Source organism: Bacillus rossius, chromosome 8 (genome assembly GCF_032445375.1).
Source record: "Bacillus rossius redtenbacheri isolate Brsri chromosome 8, Brsri_v3, whole genome shotgun sequence".
NCBI lineage: Eukaryota > Metazoa > Arthropoda > Insecta > Phasmatodea > Bacillidae > Bacillus > Bacillus rossius.
The window spans coordinates 43012243-43033358 of record NC_086336.1 but is presented as its reverse complement, the minus strand read 5'-3'; the positions used below and the strand labels follow the sequence as shown (position 1 = coordinate 43033358).

At 35.2% G+C, this 21116-nt stretch overlaps 1 protein-coding gene across 1 annotated transcript in view; it reads left to right on the top strand.

The window, feature by feature from the left end:
* Positions 1 to 20729, top strand: part of LOC134534807 (allatostatin-A receptor-like) — a 576662-nt gene extending 555933 nt beyond the window's left edge. The window contains 1 exon segment of the mRNA XM_063373401.1: positions 19624 to 20729. The gene's annotated coding sequence lies outside the window, so the exon portion shown is untranslated.
* The last annotated feature ends 387 nt before the right edge of the window (positions 20730 to 21116 follow it).

Sequence of the window (21116 nt, the reverse complement as noted above, 5' to 3'; positions counted from 1 at the left end):
TTTTGGTAATGGTGTGTGTAACTGTCTTGTGTATTTTATTACATTCACTTCACGTAACGAATTGTCTGAACGTAATGTTATTGTTTGTTTGTTTTAATATTTCGTTTTATTGAACAAAGATACATAGTTTGCCACTTCGAGCGACTACAGAAATGACAATACAATTAGTTTACAGTGTTCCAAACATTTTAGTTTCCTCTACTGTACATGGGGCGAATATTTTTTATGTTATGTTTACTGAAACCATTTTACGCGCTAAGTGAGATGTTGCGATTGAGTAGAAGGGAAAATATGTCTTAAAACCCTGCGTAATGTTATGAATTCCATTCATTCGTTTACTCTGTGATCCGGAGGGTCTAATGTTAAGACTGAATACATGTGCACTTCCTCTATGTAGAGTGGCTTCATTGAGATGAAAGCAAAGCTCACGTTGATGAAATACTTATTAATTAAAAAATTAAAATGTTGTTTTATGCTTCAATTTCTGTTAGTGTCGTACACAGATTAAAAATGTAATGCAGAGTTCCTCAGTTTTATGTATATTGAAATTTGCTCATGTGTAGAGTAGTTATTAAAAGCATAAAAAACATATATGACGAATTGTTGTGTATTATTTCCATTAGGCGTGACCATGAAAATAGATAAGATTTTATCATTATGTGAAATCTACATTTTAAATGTTGGCGTTTAAATATTTATGAAAGCCTGTGATCTTAAAGCACTATTTATCTATTTAGGAAGTAGGTAGTTTCTTTGATTTTAGAAGGGTTTTTTAAACAAACAACTAAATTAATTCAAAAATTTGAACTACTGCAAGCAAAAAATACTTTATTCCATTTTTATTTTAAAATTAGCCATTGTATTCTACCTTGCTTACACTATATTATCGAAAAATATATTTTTTTTTTTTGACAGAGATGAATACCGTAAATTAATACACAAAACATACATGTTTTCGTATGATACAATAATAGCTAGTGACAGTGACGAAACCAAAATTATTTTGATAGTTTGTATAGAAAATCCCCAACAGTAGTGGTGGTATATTTAGGGATTTATTTGTAGATGGGTACTATTCCACAATAAAAAGGAGTTATCGTCAATTATCAAAGCAGCCATATTTCGTATCTTCTTTGACAGCCTAAATACAGCACCAAATGACGTACTTGGCTAAAAATTATTTCCAGCTGCATGCGTAGATTCCGGGAGGAGGGGAGAATCTCAGGGTGGCCCGAACCTCCCTGAAATAAAAAAGTCCGTCTGAGGGGGCCCGCTTGCATTTGAAAAATCTTCACGTTATCCCGTGGGCCTCATGGGAATCCAACAAATTTTCGCCCGTGATTCCAGCTATACATTTCACTGACACCTTGAGCACAACAGTCAGTGCACACTGAGTTCTTCCATACCACCCGCACTTGTCTTCGATAAAATCTGAACTCAGGTGGATTCAGCGTGACTGACTAAGCCTGCAGTCTGAATCCACCTGTAGGCCGCTGTTGCAACAGCTAAGAAATTTACACTGCTCGTAGTGAACAGTCTGTATGTAACTCGAAACGGGATTCCAGTTCATTCGTGTATACTTATTCATCATATTATGCAACGTTAAAGTCATTAAAAAAATATGCAAAAATAAAATAAAATGCTAAACATGTAATAAGAGCCAGAAAATAATAATATGCAGTAATATTTAGTGTAACTAAATACGACGTGAACCCTAGAATACAAAGTTGACGATGTGTCGTTGGTGGGAACACTTGTTTGTTCCTGACATTTTTTTTCTTTACAGAATTTAAAAGTAAGTTTGACATGCACTTTTTATTCAGGAAGTAAGTTAAAAATTTATTTGTGGTTATTGCAATTTAAAAAGTTGATTTGTGTCTAAGAGTAAAAATAATTAATATTATTTTCATCATTTTATTCCCAGTTTTATTACTCAATTATTAGTAGGACGTGATTTCTCGTCGCGGTGCGGAATACTTTTATGAATGAAAGCATAACTGTTCGTGCAAAACCATTCATCACACAAATGTCAGTTCGAAAGTATAATGTTGGAAATTTTTTTAATGATATAATTTTTGCATTTTTCCCCCCCTGAAAACACAAGCTAACACATCGATTGTTGGTGACAGCATTTTTTGTAATATATGTAAATCTCTTAATTATGTAGAACGTTAATTAAAAAATAAAAATACATGTTTTAAACAGAATTGACGATTGTTTGCATTTCATGGATATGGACTGGATCGCAACACTAATTTAATGTTTCAAGTTAATAAACACTGTCAGGAAGCAAGCAAGGCAATGCGAGAACATTATCCTTTTGATTGAATGTAGCGAAAGGGAAAAACAGTCACCTTTCTTGCCACGATCTTGTTCGCAGATAACGCAGGTATAAGTAGTAAATGGACTCCACACAATGACAACCCTCCCATTTTTCCGCCCCCCTCGCTGAAACGCCCTCTCCCCCCTCCACCACGGCGCAGGCGACAGGCTCAGGTATATCGCCCCGCCCAACCACTGGCAGTAGCACGTGGCCAGTGGCCCACCGCGCTAAACATTTTTACTAGGGAGGCCCCTTAACTGTGGCGGTTACCCCGTGAGCTCACGGGCTAACAGGCCGTCAGAGCCCCGAGTGCCCTTGGGAAAATGTAGGCCAAATCGTTGGCTGGGACATTCTCCCCGAGGTTCCCTCAAAGAGCGCAGGTGGCGCGCGGTGATGGTCTTGCACTTGGTGTGTGGCAGCTCGGAGCTCCACGAGCCAGCCCCAGGAGTCCCCGATGAGAGACGGGTGGGCAGTGTCCGGCACTAGCCTGGACAGCTAGTAGAGCCATGACAGGACCTCTCTCCGGGTGTATACAGGAGTCCCAGAGACGTCAGAGGACCGCATAGACGCCTTTACTGCCTGCCTGCCTGCCGTGTGTGTGTGTGTGTGTGTGTGTGGGGAGGGAGGGGTTCAGCATGCAGGGATGCTATTGGTTGCTTAATGGGGCTACGGGTTTGGATGGCGTCGATTCTGGGATGGATGCTGCCGACATAGCTCTTCTCCGACGCCTCCAGACCGCGACGAAACGGCGTAGCCGTTTCCCTCGCCAGATGGGTCCACGCCATCGGATCTGTTGCCCTTCTAGGGAGTATACGCCCAGCCCGCGAGGGTAAGGGAGCGCGTGTAATAAAGCAGCAAAGCGCAAGCAGCTGTATAATATCAATAAAATTAAAATTATGTGCACTATTTTTTTTTTTTTCATTATTTATACATTTTGACAATTCTACTTGGATTTAATTGAATTTTAAACGCGACAAAGTTTCCTTGTTTCCATCATAACGAAAAGTGCAGCACCGTAAAATCTTTTTCACTAGCGGTTTTCCTAGAGGGTACGAGTGGGGTGCTCAATATTTACCCTCCCTCTCACCCCATCGAGCGTCTAACTCCTGAGCGTTGCATTTTTCGTTACGTTCTTATGAAGTCAATCGCCGAGTAAATAACTTACCGGCTGTAATGAGGTTTCACTAAAAAAAAAATAGTTTCAAGGTGACGAGACTTATTTACTGAGATATATTTAATTATATGCGACACTGTGCTAGCGGTTGAAATGCTCTCAAGCTGACGTCACACCCGGATCACAAGCGAAGAGGGGAACCTTGCGCGCGAGTCCACCTACATACTTCCTTCGCGGGCTGAGGTGGTGTTGAATGACAAGAGAAGGTCCAAGGGAAGGGGGTGGATGAAGAGAGATTGTGGTGTTGAGTGGGGGTAAGGGAGCGGCCCACTTCTCGCGTTTCTCATTGAGCGCGCTGCGGGTTGCCAGGCAACCGCGTAACAACTCACACCCCGACGCCTCCGACGCTTGGACAAGGCAAACACACTCGATTCCTTACGGCGGTTGTAAAATAAAATAAAATCCACAGTGGTTTGGGAAGAAACCTTAGTTATGAAGGCTCTTGTGTAGAAGTTAGCCCAGATGCTAAAAATACATCGCTCCAAAGTGGGAAAATAATACAAAAATATATATATAGGCTATTACCGACTTTTTTTCTAAAACTTTCAATATTATCAAAATATGTTTTAGTTAAGTTGATTTTTAACGGTGTAAAATTTAAGTTATTGCTGTCTGGTAATTTTTAGACTGGATATGAAGTACATTCAGTAGTATAGTTTGCATTCAAGATTCCCATTCATAAACACAATAAAACCTGTATAATTTCAGAAAAAAATACATCTGCCATATGTTTTAGGGCGAAGTAAAACAGTTTTGTTTTTATTTGAAGATTTTACCGGTAACAAGTTCCACTATCAGTAAACCTTCTGACAAAAATATATTTTAAAATATATGTATACGTTTACAGGAAATATTTTGTGACAGCCACAATGTTTTTATTATATGATATATAAAAATGTGTGACAATAGCACTTAATATTTTCAAAGTAAACTTTTTCTTCTCATATTCAATTTTTTAAATTTATATCTGGAGACCGTGCTGTGTGTGTTAGCCTGTCAGAAAATAACAAATATTACAAATGCCAATGTATTTATAAGTATTATTTTAATATTAGTTTTTTAATTTATTTTAAACTAACATGACCTACCTTGAAATATGACATTTGATAATTCGTATGTGATGAAAATGAATATTATTTCAATCAACCACGGGCGAAATTTCTTTTGATCTATGCCAAGGGTTTTACGTGACGGAATTGAAAAAACCAAACAAGAAAGGAAAAAAGTAAAACACAAAAAAAAAAATCTCTGTTCGTTAGGAGTCTTCGTTATTTTTTTTCATCTGAGAGGTGTTATATTTTGTTACATCATTATTTTCAACGTGTTATACTGTTTTATGTGGTTACTTTATGTCATTAAATTACGTAATTATCTATTTCCTGGTACGTTTTTTTTTCATACTTAGAAGAACAAAATTAAAATAATATACTCATTAAATTAATTAAATTAATAATCAGAGAGTATCGTAATTACTGTATAAATCCCTACTTCGCTACTAATATTATAAATGTAAAAGGATGTTTGATGGTTTGTCATCTCACGCAGCAACGGAGCAACAGTTTGGCATGATATTTTTCGTAGAGATAGTTTATGGGCCAATGCATGACATAGGTTCCTTTTTATCATGGAAAAATGCACGGTTCCTTTGAGATGGAGCATAGTTAAGTAATAAGCTCTTCATGCCAAAATGGCTGAATTAAGTACCTACAATACAAACAGTAAGTGTTTCCCCATGCCCGCCACACGGTCATATAGTAAGGTCTGGCAACTTTTTATCCTTCTCCTTGGCGAGACCTGTCTCTTGTTGGAGCTCGTGGTCGCTAGCGAACTACCGGTGCTAATAAAAGTTTAGATTTGACTTTACTCAATAAGTGGCGTTGCCTTGAACTTAAAACGCGCTATCGTTTGGTGTGTCCATCGCGTCCTGCCTAGGCTTACCTGTTTCTCTGAAAGCTAGATCTAATGCAATCATTGATTCAAGAGTATATAAGCTGCAATGTCAATAGCAATACATCATTTTGTTTCCTGTCTTTAAGTAGTGCAGACCATTTCGGATAGCCTTCTCATGTTATTTTTATTCTGAAATGGGTCAAACATGTAGTGGTAGATCATTGACGACGAATAATTCTACTTCACTGGAAATTAAGTATTAGTAATCGCGTCCATCAACTTGTACACCCACATCACATATAGGACCGCCACAATCATCGCACGCTGTAAAACATGAGTGTGTGAAGAAATCCTCCGATATAATACTTCTGTGTGACAGATGTGGAAAGTTGTTGGCGCGACGAGAAAAATTCTAACTTCCATATTGTGAGTTGCAACTTATAGATAAATGCAAATCCAAAATTTTGTAAAAATATTGTAGCCAGGAGTTTACAAGCAGCAGTAGCGCTCGATGAAATGAAGAGCATCATTGTCTTGTGAATCCTACCTCCAAGTCACATTAGTGTGTAGATGTGGAAAGTTGTCTACACGAGGTGATAATTTTAATTGACTCATGAGTCGCTGCAATGTGTGATTTGATTCTTATTTGAGAATATCATATCCATGAAAGCATACAGCAGATACTACTATGGGCAATACTACTATGGGACTGGTCTTCAGTTTACGAGATCTCATCGGCTTCCAGATGATGATGACATGATTTACAAGTGGAGAATTTGTAAATAATTAGTCATTAACAGCATTTAATAGATATTTACCTACAGAGTTTCTGTTCGTCGATTCAACACATGAAGTAATGTCTGACTACAAAAACCTACCAGACGATATTCTGCAATATCCTGATATACAAGATTGTTTCCAAGATTTTTTACCTTGTTTTACTGCACTATAATTCCATAATCGCCTAATATTAGGCGGTCGTAATTAAATTTTGAAGAACTTGTTACTGGTAATATATGAGAAAAAATATGACAGGTTGTATACTTTATATATATATATATATATATATATATATATATATATATATAGTCAAAAAAAGCAGTGTGTAAAATTTTGGCATGTTTTTAATTTTAACTCCTCTCATTTCATTTGCTGACTTATCATAGTAGGGTAAACCGAGGTAAATTGGTAGGGACCGGAATAATTTGCGGGTTCAATGACTTGTAGGATGAACTCCACAGTTCTACGTACACTCGGTCAAATGCCACCCACTCATTGGCTGCTGTCTTGTGAGACGTTCCAGCGTAGCAGCCTGTGATTCGATAAAGCTTTGGTTGGGTGTTTCACATTGACCCAGAGTCATTCAGGTGAGTTGTGAGCTAATAGCAGAGGCAGCACTGAGATATAACGATTTGTATTTTAGCCTATCGCGAAATGAATTCGCGAATTTTTTCGGTCTCTATAAATTGGTGATAGAGGTAATCCGGTGATATGTCTGCCATCGCTGCTCACTAACAAAACTGTAGAGGAAAAACTTCAAAATTTTGTCGCTAGATAGGGTACAATTCTAGCTTCGCAGTTCACTGCAGGCAGAGCGCTCTGTTGAACGCTTTCGAAGACACAAGAAAAAAATCTTAGTACCGTGCAAATATAGGCTTGTTGTGACGCGCAAGCAAAGTTATTTCTTATGTTTAGTTTTTTCAGCAGAAATAAAGGTATTTTTTCGATACAGCAACGTGGAAACGTTTAGGTACATGTGAATATTGTTTTTCAGTGCAAAACCTTTTGATGATTGATGTTTACATTTTCACAAAACCTTAAGTTTTAAGAACATTTTCTTAGCATTTGAAGCTCCGTTTTATACCCATGCTAAAATAATAGATTTGAAATGTAACTACATACGCAGGCCAGACTAATACTACGTATTTTATTTAAATATAATGTGTATTCTTGCTTATATTTTGTAAATGTGAATTTTTTTTGCGATCCCCAAATTACCTGTTATCATCAAATTACCTATATACAAACCATAGCTCTAATATTTATAAATCATATAATGTTAACCTATATGATGGACAACCTTGAAAAAATAATTTTAAGCATTTTCCGGACAATTAGAAGGCATTTTCAATACCCCTAGAGGTTTGGTGGGAGGTTAGTAGAGGGGAGACCGGGGGTTACATAGAAAATGGGGGAAATACAAAAATTGGAAATTTTGTGGGAAAGTTGTAAATTTTAGGTGAAAATGGGAAATGTTTAGTAAAAAACAGGAAATTTCTGGGAAATTTGGGGGAAGAGGTGACATCAGAGGTCAAAATCAGAATATCGGATTCTTAATCCTCTGTTCCCGGACTTCCTGATTAAGTTTTTAAACTTTATTTTTAAAAGAGTTAAAATTGCTTAAACGCATGTTTTAAATTTTAGGATTAAAACAACAGGTACGCATTCTTGAAAGCACTTAAGGGCATTGCATTGTATCATTTTCTTTATTTCTCCGCCATATAATGTTACGGCCACCATTTAAATTTCACAGTTGTCCCGTGACGACGAGAAGACCTGCGCGCCAGTTCAGAGCCTCGCCCTTATAAGGCGACACCGCGCTAGAAGTAGCACCAGCGAGCGTCGCGCTTATCATCCCGCCTCACTAAGCCACGTATACCCCTACCAGACGGCTCCCTTAGGTATACGATTGTTTTTTTTTACGGTTCGGAGACAACGGAACGGAAAAAAAAAATCTGATCTCATATTTTCCGGAACGCACACCAAAACAATTGTTCTCTTGCTTCGAAATCTACCTAAAATCTTAGTTGGCTGAGATACGATTTTCACCTCCCGCCTTTTTTAATAAGATCCACGCAGGACCGTGAAAACTCTAACCCTAGACTCTTTTTTTTTCCTGTTCCCTTTTTATCTTTACCTTTTATTATTCTCTTCCTTCCCAGAACCTTTGCCATTGTGCACCGTTTTCGTTTGCACACAGGCGCGGCGCTCATATTGATTCTCCATTACGGGTCACGGCCGCTCGGGGAGGGGTTAAGGGGGTCGGGTTTCGCTCAGGGGGGAAAAAAGGAGATGGTTTTGGTAAAAATACTGTCTTTTTCGGCGCGGAATGGTAGGGTTTGAAGGGAGGGGGAGGGGGCAGGTGGATGCGCACCGGAGTTCGGCGTTTTGCATTGCATCCCGCGAGGCGGGCAGGAGCTCTCCTCGTAAACATGAAGGACGGTGTAAAGTAAGGAGCCATCGCCGTTGAAGTTGGGCCCGCCGACTGCGGCAAAAAAAAAAAATTCGCACGCTGAAGGGAAAAAAAAGTAGAATCACCCTCACGTGCGTGAGATGCTGGCGCACCCCTGGAAAAAAAATGGCCGAATCAGAGATGGCGGTCATTACGTCATCCAGGATGGTGACCTCCGGCAGAAAAAAAACACCAAAAAACTGCGTTATAATTCGAAATGGCGGAGTCCAAGAAGGCGGCCGGAGTCAAGGTCAAAGGTCAAGGTTTTTCTTATGAAAATCAAACCGGCGATAATCATCCCGATGTATTCGCTGTCCCTGAGTTTAAGGGCGTATCCAGAGGGCCATTGGTAGGTGGGCCTCTGCTTCCTGCCTAAGTGGGAAAAAATTAAAAACATAAAAAAGGCAATAGTAGACAATAACAATAACATCACTTTTTTGTATTTAAAATTTCGAAATAAACTTGTTAATACGAAATACTGCACAGCATCATCTGTGAGAAAAAAAATAATAACTAACACTAATAACTACAACCATGAAAGAGGTTTGATTTAAAAAAATGCCACATTTCTGTTAAGAGATCTTTATGCATTCGCCTGATTTTATTTACGTTAAGCCCTAACCCATAAGAAAAATTTTTAGACTTGAATACAGTTTTTTTTCCTTGCACCTCAAGACGATCTAAAACTGCAAATGTCCATAACTCCCATACCAAATTACTTAAACCCACTGTAACAGCCTTTAAAAAATCTTAAACCTTCCATGCACTGTATTATTTATTTTTTTGTAAATGGAACAAAAATATTCATATAACATTACAAATAGTATATTAATATGAAAACAACTGTATCGCTTCGAAATATTATTCGCAGTAATACTGGGTTCGGATACTTACCCGGGCATTTATTCTTTTTTTTTTCCCAGTACCTCCAATAACAGTTAAAGTTATTAGTAAACCTTTCACTAAAGAGCTTTCCAGTATTAAGTGCCCGCATTACTAAGCAGGGTAAAACTAAATAAAGACAAATATTGTTGAAAATTAAATTACCCTATTCATGGTTACAAAAATTTATGTTTGAGTGAAACATCAATTAAAATATAATAATATGCGCCCATTTTAATAAGATATACGCAGTATTATCTCTAAAGCCGTTTTTATTTATATTTGTAGAAATAACCATAGCCATGTTTCGTACAAAGTTGCAATATCTTTCATGTAGTATTTCAATCAACTTCTTGGGCAACTGGTTTCCAAAGGAATCTTTTGTTAAAGAGAATTGTTTTCTTTTTCTTCTGTGTAACCGATTTCAGGACCGTAGTAATCCAGCAGCCTATTCCTGCAGCGCAGTTGATCGCAGGACGGCTTTCAGTGCGATAAGATCTGGGCACTGAGTTCCGATTAAGACAACGGTGTAAGTTTTATACCGGTCTACAAATGATATAACAGGTCCAAAATAAATTAATCACATAAGGCTCGTTGGCTCGTTGGTAAATGAAAATAATCAGACAGGCTATCATTAAAAAAAAAAAAATGGAAAGGAAACGCACGGAGGCAATTTTAAATTTGATTCACGCAAGCCAAAATTATTTTTTTTTTCACACATGGGAAACATGTTGGACGTTGCCGAGAATATATGTTTTTTTTTTTTGTTACGGGGCCCTCCCCAAGTTTATCACATTATATCACATTATATAGCATCATCCCGATGTTGACGTTTTCACGCCCTAACAAATATGTTTATATTGTGTTACGTGCATGATTGATTATGACGTGGCCACAAGACTAAATAATTATATATATATATATATATATATATATATATATATATATATATATATATATATACAATTTACAGCAAAGAACAAAAATTTAAATGGCAATTACAAATTTAAAGCGAAAAAAAAAACACCACCACACATTTTGTAAGTAGAAGCAAAATCTGGAAATGCGAATAAAATAAGCTATGAAGTAAATAAATTTGGGACTAAAGATCAATACCAATACTATATAAAAAAAAAATTGATTTCTCCTGCTCACTCATTCGCTTAAAAAGTCAAAATTAGTACCATAGTTTCGTGTCATTACTTGTTCAAGAAACGTTATTGGAGTTAAATGCCGTGTTTTTATTGTTATAAAGGAATTTAAGGGTGTGTTTTAAACGCAAAAGTTGTGTATCAACTAATACAAAATAGTCTGAAATAATAATCAATTACAGTTTTCGAGTATGCTGTAAAAAAAATTAATTCTCAGTTCTGAGGTTTTTTATTGATCGGAGTGAAGTTTGCTTCCTATCCCCAGCCATGAAAGAAAGTTCCCGACTGTGGGATACTAGACGAAACTAGTGTGCTATGGTAGTAAAGAGCTGTAAGGACAACACAACATCCAGTCCTAGACTCAAGAAGGAAACTATCTACACCTGAATCAGTCGGGAATACGATCTAGGACATTTGGCTTCTGGCCAGAAATTCCATCATCCTTTAATTTTTTTTGTTTAAGTTTGACTCGTTCATTATTTTCATCACAAATGAACTGACCGTGAAATTTATCGGATAAATTCGACGTTTTTTTTTTAAGTTTGAAATTAAAGTGACGAATTTTGACGATACAGATTTACCTACACGCCTTACGCGGGACTCGAACCAAGAGTCCCTCTAAAGCGAAATCCGGCATGCATCCAACTGCGCCACGGAGTTCAAATCTGACAGATCGCATCAGACCATAAATACCTTATCTTAGATGATAAAAATTACCATCCTAGAGGTGGGTTGTTACAGCAATTTTCGGTATCTGTTCCAACCAGTTACTGATACAGTAATGCACTAGTTACAAGTAGCTGAAACTTCTGCATCAGCTACGGCAGTAGCGGTCCCAGGAAGCAACAAAGGCATCAATCAGCATCCTCGTTACAGGTTACACATCCTCCGTGCCAACCATCCTGCTGTTTTGTCTGGTGTCCAGAACCATTCGGTGTATTTGGTGCAACGTGATAATATGTGTGTGTGTCTGTGTGTGTGTAAAACTCCTTTGGGATTGGACGTTTTCCTCTCGAGTGACCTCACTTGCAGTGAGTACTCGACACACTTTCACCTGCCCCTCTGGAGAGTGTTTGAGGGGAGGGAGTAGAGTCCAGACACGCCCTTCTGCTCCTCCTTGCGGCCCCCTCCCGAGGCTCGCTAATCGAGTTTCACCGCCACTTGGCTGTCGCGCCGCATCTGCCCGCGTAACAGCCACCCCCCTACCCCCCTACCCCACCCATCCCCTCCTCCGCTCCTTCGGCCCTCATTATTACCCCCCTCTCCCCCTCGGTCAACACTTGTTTAACCCACCTGATGTCCCGCGGTGACGTCAGTGCGCCGCGAAAACACCCCCGCCTTCCGTAGCTTTCCGGCACTCCCGAGCTCGGAACGGTTGAAAATTTCTTCCCGAAACCAGTGTACAGTTTTCAACTGCAAATTCGTTGGAACAAACTTGAATCTGTGCACTACAGCATTTTATTCGTGCAGCTAAATTTCATTTCATTGGCTCATCAGTAGCTTCAAAATAATTTTCAGTAAATCCCACATTTCAGCTCAGATTCAAACCAAAGAGCACACTGATTTACCGCAAGTCAGCAACAAAGTGTTTGTGTAAATTGCGATTCAGCAACGAAATTTCATCACGTAGAGAAAAAACAATAAAGGTTAAAATTAAAGTTTCAAAAAATTACTACACAGTAGACTAGAATAGGAATCTAGTTTACTATACGATACCCTAAGAAAATATAAGTGCGGTATCGTCTTGTATAATAGAATATATATATATATATATATGATTTTAGCATAGTTGTCTTTACACTAAAAATAATTACCCGAAGAAATAAACTTTTGTGGAAAATAAACGTGGTCAACTTTCACCCAAAACCACCATATTTCCTGCGTTGGTTACGTAGGAAAGCAAGGTGGATAATGACGTAAGCGCCGCCATGTTTATGACGTCATCAGTAGTGTTATTTAATTTTCATTAACTATTGTATTACTGATTAAAAACCACTGTTTCAGTAATAGAATGCGCGTCTGTGTTTTGTAATGTGTAAAACGATGGATTGCGTTAGAACCTGCCATGAACACAATGGAGGTCTCATTTTAAGCCCCTGTTAACTCGGCACGCCTGGTTATTTTATTTTAATAACCTTGATTTTATCGTGGGAATATTCCACTACACTGTTGAAAATTTTCATTTTAAGTTTACGAAGAACACTTGTCAATTATCTTGGGATCTTCGTAGATTTGCTGATATCTTCGTCAATTTTCCTTTACCTACTTTGAACATGAGCTAGCATGAATCGACGCCGCCCCCCTGAGAACCCTTTGTGCTCTACACGTTAGCAATTAACCTTCCAAAAGAGCATTTCTTCCTGTCGTGTGAATGCTCATCCTGTTTACAACGAAAAGCAGAACTTTGAATTTGGAAGTTTGCGTACTGTCCACGAAATGTAGTTATATTTGACTAAGAATAATTCTTCATATTTTAAAGTATATTTTAATCGACTGAAATACACAATAGGCATTAAATGACTCATTTAAGATGATAAATTCCGACTCTGCAGTTTTGCCTAAGGTTGCGAACCATCTTATGTATCGGTGGAACGTAATAAGAAAAAAAATAATGCCTCATATATATTGAGGCATGATATTTTTATATTATTTTTCTTTTTTAGTTAAGTTTTGTATAAAATTTTGAATAATGAAGTGCTAGGTAACAGTTTGTAGGTGCTCCGTCGCTCTTAAAAATATGGATGAAAAATGTAAATTCTAAAATTCAATGTAAATTTTATACGTCCAAAATGGCAGGCACTGATTTCTACTGACAACCAACATAGCCCAGGTAACTCGCAGATGACTATGGGGCTGACACCATTGTATTTATTGGCCGCCTACGAGTCATATAACACCCATTGCAAAAATCCATCAAAGGTTGTGTCCTGGCTCTAAGTGGATGCACTTAATGGACTTTGGATTATTAAATTCACGGAATCCGTTGCCATGAAATAGTTTTAATACCACAACAAATATATTGTAACTATGTACAGCATATAACTACAGTTATTTTTATATATTATTTTATATATAATACTGAGATTTTCTTACAAATTTTTGGTGCATAATTTATATTTTAATTGATGTTTAGTTCAAGCATAACTTTTTTAAACCGTTGAAAATATAATTGAATTATTTTTTCTTCTATCATACTTACTATGTGCGATGTTAATACTAGAAAGCTATTCAGGGAAACGGTTTGCAAATACCGTTAACTATTGGAATTACTGGGACAACTCGAGGCATACATGCTCGGGTAAGAATTCTAACCCATCATTTCTACGAACACTATTTTCTTGTGAAACATTCTTTTTCATGTACATGCAAAACATTACTACTATCTGAAATTTTGCTTGAATATGTGTGTTCCATTTACGGATAAAAAGGGGGTTGTCTGTAAAGTCGGTTTACGGACGATAATTTTACGTGATAACGTCAAAAGAAAACATTGATGAAAAATTGCATACTTTTTAATATTCAAATATTATTTATAGTTTTTTGCAAATTTAATTGAAATAATTTGTTTAAATATAATCACGAACAATTAGTTAAAAAGCCCGCCTTAACCTGTTTGATATTATAGAAGATTTGCTCGCACGGTGGTTGGCCGGTTCTTGCCCGCTCGGCTCAAGCGGAACGTGACAATTTTTTCGTGCGTGCAGCCGGCGTTCATCGATTTAATAAGATGTCATCACGTCAAAAACGTTTACAGTGTAGGGAACGCATTGGTGGTTTTGACTTCACGACAAACTGCGGTATGTTTGGGTGGTCGCGATCTCGCATAGCCATGAGATGGAGAATATATCAACTCCCTCTTTCCTTTTTTTTTTTTTTTTTTGCTGAGTTATTACATCCAGAGCCTCCTGGGAGATCTCCACTCCCACACTCTGGCCGCATAACCACTTCCCTTTTCCTTTATGCGTGACCGCTCGGGCGTCCGGCCAGTCAAACGGGGCGGAAATCCACGACTGTCTCTCTCTCTTACCTCTTGCCTACCTAGAATTCCACCAACGCACAAACTAACTCCCGCTCGATTTCCCCCGTGGCTTCGCTTGACCACACCGCCAGCGGGAAGTGGATTGTCGACGTAGACAGAACACCGGGGAGCCAGCGACTATTTGACTTCCCCACTTTCCTCGCCGTGATTTCATTTTCCTGTTGCTGAATGAAAATTTTTTGACACAGCGTGGCACGTGTTATTTTTTTCTTAAGACACATCTTTGAGAAAGTAGATCACTCGCTCTCCATTAACGTTAACCCGGGTTGGATCCCCTGCAGGGGTCAAGTTTTCACAAGTGTGAAAACGAGACGGACGTTGCAATCGAGTCGGAGTTTTTTTTTTTAAATTTCTCGTCAATAATTTACTCTCCCTCCATCATTGTCTTTAATGACTTTAATATGTGTAAGACCTTATTCCTCCTTAAATACGACTTTGTTTTTACTTAAACAAATGTAGAAATGAAGTCAATCAACTTGATATTATTATTAATTTTTTACACTATAAAACTGCCTTACCTGAATACTGTTTGACGGAGATTTTTTTCATGAAATAAAAACTTCATTTTATATTGAACTGTTATAGTCTTTTTTTAACAATTTGGCTTCCTACTTCAAAATAAGACAAACTGAAACTGAATTACAGAACTGAACATTTCTAGTAGTATAATACCCACTTCATTTAATAAAAATTATTCATCTTAGATGAATGAGGTTACTTTTTTCTTGTAGAAATAAGTAGCCAGTAGAAATAATAGCTTTACATATTGTTATACTCCTTTAATCTATTGGCTTGTCTTTTAGAAAAGCCAGTAATAATTTTATGAATGGGATTTCAAGAGCTAATTTAAAAATAAAGTGTGGTGGATATTTTATCATTTAATTAAAATGTCATCATTTATAAAGTTTACAAGTAGAGAAAATTTCACCAAAAAAAATCAATGATCTACGAAGTGCCAAAAACTCTTTATCTACTGACACCCATTTATAACAGGCCGAAAGAAATAGCTAGTTATTTATTGTTAACATACTACAAGTTTCATAAATTATACTAATCAGTGAATACTTACAATTGGAGTCTTTAAGTTACATTACGTGTCCTATTAACAGTGTTGCGAATAATGTTACACATGCTGAATCTTTAAAAAAAACATATTTGTAGAATCCATGAATCCATGAATCCTGACATTAGTTCCTGTTAAGTTGTGAACCACTTTACAGCTGATGTTTACGTGACATACCTATTTGTTTCCACTTGCTGAATTTATTTAGTGAAGGAAATTTAATAAAGTTTTAAAAAAGGTAGTTTTTTTGTATTTTTATCTTTTAATAAATCTTTTATTTTACATTACGGCATCCTCGAGAGCACTTATTTATAATAATTTTAACTTTCCGACTGGCACAAATGCATTTTGAGTCAAAGAAAATAACTATTGTATTTTCATCAAACTGAAATATTTTCGCTCAGGGTTTCCTTATCTCAATGTGGAAGCCACTTGAAAGTCAATGTTACTAGCTACTTCATGTCTTCGTAACTAGTTAAAAATAAAATATCCGACAAAAAATTAAAAAAAAAAAACATTTTCAAAGCTCAATTTTGAAGTTTATGTTTTATGTTTTTTTGTTGATGTGACTATCATTGTAACTTTACAAAGTAAATGTTTTTTTTATGAATGTGGAACGAAGTTGTGCGTTTATTTATACGAGGGACGTTCCGAAAAAAAGTTAAATAATTTTTTTTCACACGGAAACTTATTGCCAATAAAAAAAATTCCACCATGACGTAATGAACTATAAACATTGCAATATTTTCGACATGGTCGCCACCGACATTGAGACATTGGTCGCAGCGTGCGATCAGTTTGAAGAAACCTCTCTGGTAGAACTCTGTGCCCTGCGACGCAAGGAACTGTCGCACAGCCTGCTCCACCTCAGCATTGTTCTGGAAGTGACGTCCTGAGAGCGCTGCCTTCAGTGCAGGGGCAACAGCTCGCACTTCCATCGGCCACCACGTTGTCAGCACACGTCCAATCCGCCAGCGTGATCTGTACACGAATAACCTCGGGCCCGCCTGTCAGCTGCTACCCTCTCTTCTTCAGCGCTCTGCGCATGCGTCATTTCTCCTCCGATGACACTCCTTCCGACTTCGATCCAGCAAAGGGTGTGGATTCTTATGGCGATTGTTTGTTTCGCCTGGTGTACCATCTGCTCTTTCCAAAGGAAAAAAAATAACGAAACTTACTTTCGGAACGTCCTCTTAGAATCTGTGACATGCACGTCTGATTTAAAACTTTTAATACAATAACTTTACCTTAAATTAAAAAATGCTGTTAAGATATCAAGAAGAAACAAAAAAATCTGTCCAAAGAGTAGTGAAGTTGAAAATTTCCATAGTCTTTAACGCGGTTATTTGTGTTCATTTGAAATAATACATTTGGATGATTTTCAAGATTTGTTTTAGAACTACTTAATTACCCGTGGTTTCACTCGCACATTTTCAAATTATTGCTAATATTTTACAATTGTAAGAAAAACTATGTAATTAATTCCTAACGTTTTTACTAAAGAAAAGTACACAATAAATTCTAGATGTAACATAAAGCAAAACCATTTAAGAATGGTGTTTTCTTTAGTAATAATGTGTAACCCCGATTATTTTTGTATTAATTAAGTATGCGATTATATATCTACGTTTAGGTGTATTCGAGAATACATTCCCCTTGATGAAAGTACACATCCCTTATTTTCATTTAATGTAGCAGTCAATCAAAACATATTGTGATACACACTTATTTTAATTTTTAAACAAGATTTTATCATCGTTTACACTTACATTTTATTTTAAATTTGATATAGCTGTGCTCAGAATAATCAAATAATTTCACTTTATTACAGATACCTACAATATTGTAGTATTTTTAATTAGTAGAATCTTTATTTGAAATGTAGGGTATAGATAATTATTTTCTTCTCTTACGTTTTGGTTGATTAGTAGTTATGCTTAATATCACTTCTTTTTTATCCGTAGGAATGCCTAAGAAAAATTCAGAAATACACATTTTGTAAATACGCCAACAACCTTTAACTAAATAATACGAAACTCATTCAGTTTTATTGCGTTGAGTGCAAAATTTCAAATATTTATAATAATTTTACTCTTATATTGAATTAAAAATTTTCTTGCCTAAACTGATTTAATGTATGATTTTTTTAAATTTTATCCACCCTTGTTATTACTTAGAGGTGATACTTCGCAACACGTTTAACAGAAGGCAACTTAAGGTATGCTTATTAAAAATTGCGATCATCTTTAATTAAGTTTGATAAGATCAGCATATATATTAATTTTAAAACCATACTTACACAACCTTTTCACCCTTTTAGTAGAAGAATTTCAGCAAGTAGGAAATAGAGTTGGTAGATCTCGTGTCTTTATAAATACTATTGAATAACTTACATTTTGCTTATTTTGCTTCAGAAATTTAACGTTTATAATAAAACAAAACTGAAACCCTTTTCACTTCTTTTGCGATCCAATATAGAAAAATGTAAATGTAAAACAAAGCTATGAAATTATATAACGAATGTTATTCTTGCTCAGTTTATTAGCTCCCATTTAATTTGTTTGTAGATATGATTTATTACCATGAAAACAAATTACACTTGCAAATAAATTTCGAAAAATAATAAAGAACACTACATGACTAATTGTTTAGGTTATCCATGTTCATTTTCTTACCCCTCTCTTGATTTTCTTTAGCGATATAATTAATTTTACTAAAAAAAAATTAATTATCCTCTTTTCACCAATTTTTCAGTTAAATCTAAATAAAATATAAAAAATGCAAGATAACCCATATACATTATTCGTGCTAATTTTTTTACTTCCAGCTTTATTTACTTTAGAGATATAAATATTTTTATGATAAACCATACTTTCATACTATTCACTCCCTTAAAACTCGAATTACAAAAAAAAAAAAAAACCTAAAGAACAACAATTTGTAACTCTATATACTTGACGTTTATTCTTAGTTTCTCATCTTTAGATCTAGTGGATTTTAAAGTATGCATTTTTTTTAAACCGAACATACTCATTTTACACCCATTTAGGGGTCGAATCTCGCAAAGATGCAAAAAAAAAATTACAATTAATTATTTTTATTATTACGAAATATTTTACGTCTAATTTTATTTGTTTGGGAGATGGGAGGTTTTTTTTTATTTTAAAAATAAACCTCTTGTTTACCTTAAAGGAAGAATTTTGATAAAAGGGTGGAAAATTCAATAGGTTCATGTTGTTCTTCCTTAATTTTTAAACTGTAGTAGGTACTAATAGATTCTAAAATATTAACTTTTCTTTTTAAAACCGTATTTAAACCTTTAAAACCCTTAAGCGCTAGATTTTGCCAAATATTTAAATTGCAGTTGGTAGTTTTGGTATTACATATTATTGATAAAAAAGGAAATTTTTTATGCTTGATTAGTTTCGAAGATTTGTTTAATTATCCTAAAATCATATTTTTCCATTTTACACCCTGTTATGAATGAATTTTCGTAAATGTACTTCAGCATAATTTTCATGTTAGCCAAATAACTTACTAATAAAAGAAATCATAAAAATCCATCAAGTAGTTTACAATCGATGCTGTAAAAAACCGACAGAAATGTAAAAAAACTATAGATTTTAGTTCTATATAATATGAATGCCCATTTTTCCGTAGTATTTGCATCATTTCATCCAATGTAGTTTTTTTTTGAATAATTTTATTATTAGTATCTATATATTATGAAAGAAACAATTCTTTTACATAAATAGCGACGCATAAAATTAAAAAAATGAGAGGAATTTTAATTCATTTGGATATTCATTTGTCATCATGTAAATACTAGTGCTTTGATATAATAATATAAATATTTTTTTATGTTTCAGACTGAGGTTGCCATCTGAACACCAAGATGAAGCAAAGCAACACAATGGCAGCAGTAACTTGGAGATTCGTGCAACACTCCTTTATGTTTGCTTGCTATGACTCCATCAACAACACAAGGAATTTTATATTTCCTAATGATTTGTCATTTATTACCAAACATTTTCTCTGTTCATTCCCGACCTCGACGTAAATGTAACTCTAGAAATGTTATCATCGCAAGGTTTTTAACAAATTTTTGTTCAAACCATAATCTGTGTATGACTATTATGATAGTAATTATTGTAAGAAATGGCTGTTTCACGCATCGAATATTTTGTGGAAAAAATTATTTTTATTGACAGTAATAATTAAGTGTCCAATCATATCCTAAATATCGTGTTCTCTAGAAAAAACATCTGTATATTAAAATCACCTTTAAATATTTCCCTCTAAATCATTGAAAACATTTAAAACTGTCTAATTTCCAAATACAATTATTTTTTTATCAAACATGAAATAGTTAATTATTTAATACTATTTCTTTCACGTCATTTTTATTTTGTGACTAATAATTTAAAGCGATTTTATCGACAGATGAAGTAAAGAAGTAAATAAGTTTAAAATAGTATATTCAAATCATGAATGCAATTACTTAAGTTTGGTTCATTCTTGAATTTTATTCCAGAACCAGTGAGTCTGCGTCAAAGACCTGTATCAAACATATATAATGTTTAACACGTTCATTATTTGTTTTAATAACTTATACTTTTGGTCCCTTTTATTTATATTAAAGCAATATTTAAAGTTTCGTGCTATTTAAACGCAATTTAAGGTAGTTAACCGTTCAACAAAAAAATCATGAATTAAGTTAAATTTTTTAATTAAAAACATTTTTGAAGTTGATTATTTCATTTCGACTGAAAATTTTAAAAGGCAGATGATACTTTACCCGACATGTTTATGTTATATACGAATTTATATAAGAAGCTATGATCAGCAAAACGAAATTTATGCTTAACACATTAGTTTCATTAAAAAAAAAAATTAATTAATTAAAACAAATCTTTGCTCTTAGAAAATGTACACTAATTTTACCTAACATATTATCGCGCATATTTTCAACTTAAATACCGTTTTATTAATAGCATTACATTGATTTTTATATAAACGATAGTACAATCAAGAAAATTGACATTTTATATTCAAATATACGTAATAGCTATGTTAAAAACGTTATGAAACAAGTATGGTAAAGGACAGTTTTTGTACAAATGTTATTGTGATGGGTTTTTCAGTAGAAGAATTAACTCTATTAATGTATCATTTTAAACATTTTTTTTAAATCGTCATCCGACTATTGAACGTACTACATATTTCAATAATATGAGTTAGTACTTCAATTATATATTTAAATAATTTTTTTTTCAAAGAGTTGTCTCAAAGAACATGATTACATTCAAGATTAAGGAAAAAACATTCACCAATTTCTTTCAATGAAATTTTAATATTGTGA